At 40.0% G+C, this 4,932-nt stretch overlaps 1 pseudogene; it reads right to left on the bottom strand.

The window, feature by feature from the left end:
- Positions 1-891: 891 nt before the first annotated feature.
- On the bottom strand, positions 892-1,974 carry LOC141494949 (dicarboxylate carrier SLC25A8 pseudogene; annotated as a pseudogene).
- Between the last annotated feature and the right edge of the window lie 2,958 nt (positions 1,975-4,932).

The following is a 4,932-nucleotide window of genomic DNA, read 5'->3' as shown; positions in this document are numbered from 1 at the left end:
GGAGGAGATCAGAAACTCAATATTTTTTTATTTTTTTATTAAAGATGTTATTTATTGTAAGATTTACAATTTTTCCCCTAATCTTACTTCCCTCCCCCAACCCCCACAGAAGGCAATTTGTCAGTTTTTACATTGTTTCCATGCTATATACATTGATCCAAATTGAGTGTGATGAGAGACAAATCATATCCTTAAGGAAAAACATAAAGTATAAGAGACAGCAAGATCAGACAATAAGATAATCAGTATTTTTTTTTCTAAATTTAAGGTAATAGTCCTTGGTCTTTGTTCAAACTCCACAGTTGTGTCTCTGGATACAGATGGTATTCTCCATTGCAGAGAGCCCTAAACTGTCCCTGATTGTTGCACTGATGGAATGAGCAAATCCATCAAGGTTGATCATCACCCCCATGTTGCTGTTAGGGTGTACAGTGTTTTTCTGGTTCTGCTCATCTTGCTCAGCATCAGTTCATGCAAATCCCTCCAGACTTCCCTGAATTCCCATCCCTCCTGGTTTCTAATAGAACAATAGTGTTCCATGACATACATATACTACAGTGTGCTAAGCCATTCCCCAATTGAAGGACATTTACTTAATTTCCAATTCTTTGCCACCACAAACAGGGCTGCTATGAATATTTTTGTACAAGTGATGTTTTTACCCTTTTTCATCATCTCTTCAGGGAATAGACCCAGTAGTGGTATTTCTGGATCAAAGGGTATACACATTTTTGTTGCCCTTTAGGGGTAGAGAAATGCAATATTTTTGGGAGGGGTCTGGTCTGGTTTTATTAGAAGTAAGGAGTTTAAGAACTGGGTGAAGCTATAATGGCAGAAGCAGCAGGCTGGAGTGGCAGAAGCAGCAGGCTGAAGTGGATTAAATGGGTCTAATTTTAATAGGGATAGGGTGGGCACTGTGGGAGGGGGGGTTATTCAATGCTGAGGTGGGGAAGGAGGGGAACAGGGGAAAAATGAGAGGGAGGAAAGGCAAGATAGGGTAAGTGTAAGGCAGAGAAGGGCTCAGAAAGGAGCTTCCCGGCAAGTGCGAGCAGCCATCAGGGCCCATTTCAGTTGCTCGTAGGTAACAAACCTCACTACATTCCAGGAGCCCAGACGGAGGAAGGAAGGCATGAACCCTTTGTAGAAGGCTTTGGGTCCTTCCTTCTGAAGCATGGTGAGGGCACAGTGGCCAGCACTGGCATACTGGCCTGCGGCAGAGTTCATGTATCTCGTCTTGACCACATCCACGGGGGAGGCAATGATGGTGGTGCAAAAACCAGCCCCAAAGGCTGAAGTGAAGTGGCATGGAAGGTCATCAGTCATGAGGTGGGCCTTCAGGAGGGCATCTTTGATGAGATCATAAGTCACCAGCTCAGCACAGTTGACAATAGCATTGTGGGCAACATTGGGTGAAGTTCCTTTCCATAAGCCCAGAAACCCCTCCTCTCGGGCAATAGTTTTATAAGCATCCACTGTGCCCTGGTATCTCCAATTGCCACCTGCCCAAGCCTGGGCCTAGAAACGGACTTTCACCACATCTGTGGGTTGGGCAACAGCCACTGCCAGTGCTCCTGTGGTGCAGCCTGCCAAGAGACGGCTCCCAATACCTGCATGCTCAGATCCCTTGGTGTAGAACTGCTTGACAGAGTCATAGAGGCCAATGGGGACAGAGGCAAAACTCATCCGGCTGTAAGCCAGCCACTAGCCCATTGTACAGGCTACCAGGGCCCTCAGTCTTCACCATGGTGCCCATGACTGCCCGATACTGGGCAGTGGTAGAAGCTCGCCTGGCCCCTTGGTTCTCTCCTTGAATCTGCAGCTGGACTTTGGCTGTATCCAAGGGAAAGGTGATGAGGCCAGCGATGCAGGCAGCAGTGCCAGGCCAAGGAACTTGACAGCAGCTGTTGGGGGTACATCTGTAGGCTTAAATCCAACCATGATGCTGGCTTTCTGCTCCATTCCAGGAGGAAAAATGGAAGGATAACCTCCACTGAGTGAGCAAGATGAGATAGAGGAACTCTGCCAGAGTCCTGACTTGGAGGGTCTCACGGTGCCAGCACCTTGATCAAGCTTCTCTAAAGGTGTCCCGTTCTTCAAAGGTGCTCCCGGTGGCCACGGCCCACTTCCCTTGATTTTCCATAGAAAGTCATTGGGACACTGGACACCTAGCTCACCTAGCCCGGCCCGTGGAGGAAAACACGAGAGGCAGCGGCGGGAGCACCACTCGAAACGCAATATGTTTTAATAAGTATTTTCCCCAATTACTTATTAAAACATCTTAACCTTTTTAAGTTTTAAGTTCCATATCCTTCCCTCCCTCCTTCTTCTATGCCTCCCTGAAATGATAAGTAATTAAATCTAAGTTAAACATATCCAATCATGTAAAACATGATTGTACAAGAAATTCAAACAAAAGAAAAAAGAATGAAAGAAAGTGAAAATAAACATGCTTCAGTCTGTATAAGCAATATCAAATATTTGTCTGAAGACAGATATCCTATTTCATCAATAGTCCTTAAGTTTTGTCAAGGATTATTGAAGGATTGTTGAGTACAGCTAAATAAACCACTCACAGTTCTTTGTCGTATAATATTGCTGTTACTGTGTATAGTGTCCTGGTTCTGCTCACTTCACATTGCATCAGTTCATATTAGTCTTTTCAGATTTTTTTCTAAATCTAAATCTAAACAATCATCTAAAATCCATCATAATCAAACACTACCAGCTTGTTTAGCCATTCTGCAACTGATGGACATCCCTTCAATTTCCAGTTCTTTATCAGCATGAAAAGAGTATTCCTTTTCCCCCTCTGTTTTCTTTCATGTCTTTAGGTTAAAGATCTAATAGTGGTATTGTTGAATCAAAGTGTATGCATAGTTTTCTAGACTTTTGAGCATAGGAAACTCCTAGGATTTAATATTGAAGGATGCTGAGTGAAGGATGAGAAAAATTAGGTTTGAGCTAATTGTAGCAGACTCTAAATGTCATTCTAATGAGAGTATTTTTTTTCTAAAGATAATTGTCACAACGTTTTTAGGTCCCTACACTCTTTGCCTTTTAATAAAATTTTACTATGGCTCCTATTCAATATAAAAGGAAATAAATTCTGGAGTTTACTGTGCATATGCACCTAAGAAATAGAATAAAAATGTTTTTTTCACTATCACCACTATTGGGGACTACTTCAATAGGATATTATAGTTACATACCAAATATTCCTCATGACTCCAGAGTGGGAACCCCTGCCAAAGAAACTGAAAAGCTGACAAAGGGCTTTGAATACGTTAAGAATTTCTAGGAAGATCATTTTGATATTTGAATGAATGAATTAAACACATTCATAAGTTTCTAATTTGATGCAGATCCTTTACTAGGTACTGAGGATACAAATTTTAAAAGCCAGAAGCATGAATTCTAATTGGCAGTTCCTCATTCATTCATTCTCCCCAATTATACCCTCATGAGATTGATAGTATAATATATTATTATCTTTTGTTTCTATTATATACATACATTATCCTATATCTGGGCCTTTATTCATTTTATTTAGCTTTATTCTGTTAGACAATGTGATAACTTCAATTATACTTCTAAGTAATAGTCCAACTACAATGATCTTGACTCCCCTTGACCAGGCTAAAAATCTCTCTAATTCCTAATTGGTACTTATAGGTAAGTGGTGATCAAGGAGGGGTATTTCAGTATGGGAAGTTACAAGAATAATGGATGGTAATACAAGTTGATTGATCGCCACATTCTTTCCAAGAATGGTAGTGTTAATTTGATTACTGTTCCCAGAGCAAGAGATGAAAGAGAAGGGGAGACATTATACATGATGGTAACATCGCTGTAATACAGTGATGGGGCTGGGACTGGTTAGATATGAACTCTCACCATTAAAAAGAGCAGAACCCCAAGAGCAATGGATTGAAGGGAGGAGATACTGGAGGCATGTTGAGTAGTTTTATGTGTTATTTCAAGAACTGATGAAAATCTGAGCTAGGGTTTGTGACTGTATATGGAGAAGGAACAGATAATAGGTATTAATCATCTAATATGTGTGAGTGACTATACTAAGTGCAAGGGATACAAATTTTAAAAAAGGAAGACAGTCTCTGCCTTTAAGGGAGCTATCATTTTGTGTGTGTGTGTGTGTAATTTTTTTTAAGGTTTTTGCAAAGCAAATGGGGTTAAGTGGCTTGCCCAAGGCCACATAGCTAGGTAATTATTAACTGTCTGATACTGGATTTGAACCCAGGTACTCCTGACTCCAGGGCCGGTGCTTTATACACTGCACCACCTAGCCTCCCTAATTGTGTGTGTAATTTTTAAACAAACACAAAATGAGAAAAGAACATCAACAAAAGAACATTGCAAGGTACACAACAGACCATAACAGAGGATCCAATACATAACAAAAAAATTCCTATTTAGAAAACCTAATATTACAAATAATTTTCAATGCTTTCCAGCTGTTCTTTGCTTCCAGGTTCTCTTTTGTTCTCTACTGTACACTTTTAATTTGTTTTTCCTTCCCTGTCCCCCTTTTCTAAAGAAAGCTACAAGCATGGGGATATATACATATATATATGGTATATGAATTATATATATATATATATATATATACACAAATACCTAAAATGTATGTAATGTAATACACATATACATTCATATATGTAAAATTGTACTATGCTTATATCTTCCTGTTATCTGCTTCTCTAAAGACAGCATCTTCCTCAATAAGTTCCAGGCTTTCCGTGCTTTTCTAAATCAACCAGTTCATCGTCTCCTATACCACAGCAATATTTCAACCCACTAACATCCTGCCTGAGAGATTGCCTATGAAAGGTATTACCTCCAGTTTTTTTTGGTTAATTCTGTTCTTGGCTACATAGGTCTTATTTATACAAGAAAATTTTGATTTAAATAATT

Source organism: Macrotis lagotis, chromosome 8 (assembly GCF_037893015.1).
Source record: "Macrotis lagotis isolate mMagLag1 chromosome 8, bilby.v1.9.chrom.fasta, whole genome shotgun sequence".
NCBI lineage: Eukaryota > Metazoa > Chordata > Mammalia > Peramelemorphia > Peramelidae > Macrotis > Macrotis lagotis.
The sequence above is the reverse complement of the archived record's forward strand: the minus strand, read 5'-3'. Positions and strand labels throughout refer to the sequence as shown.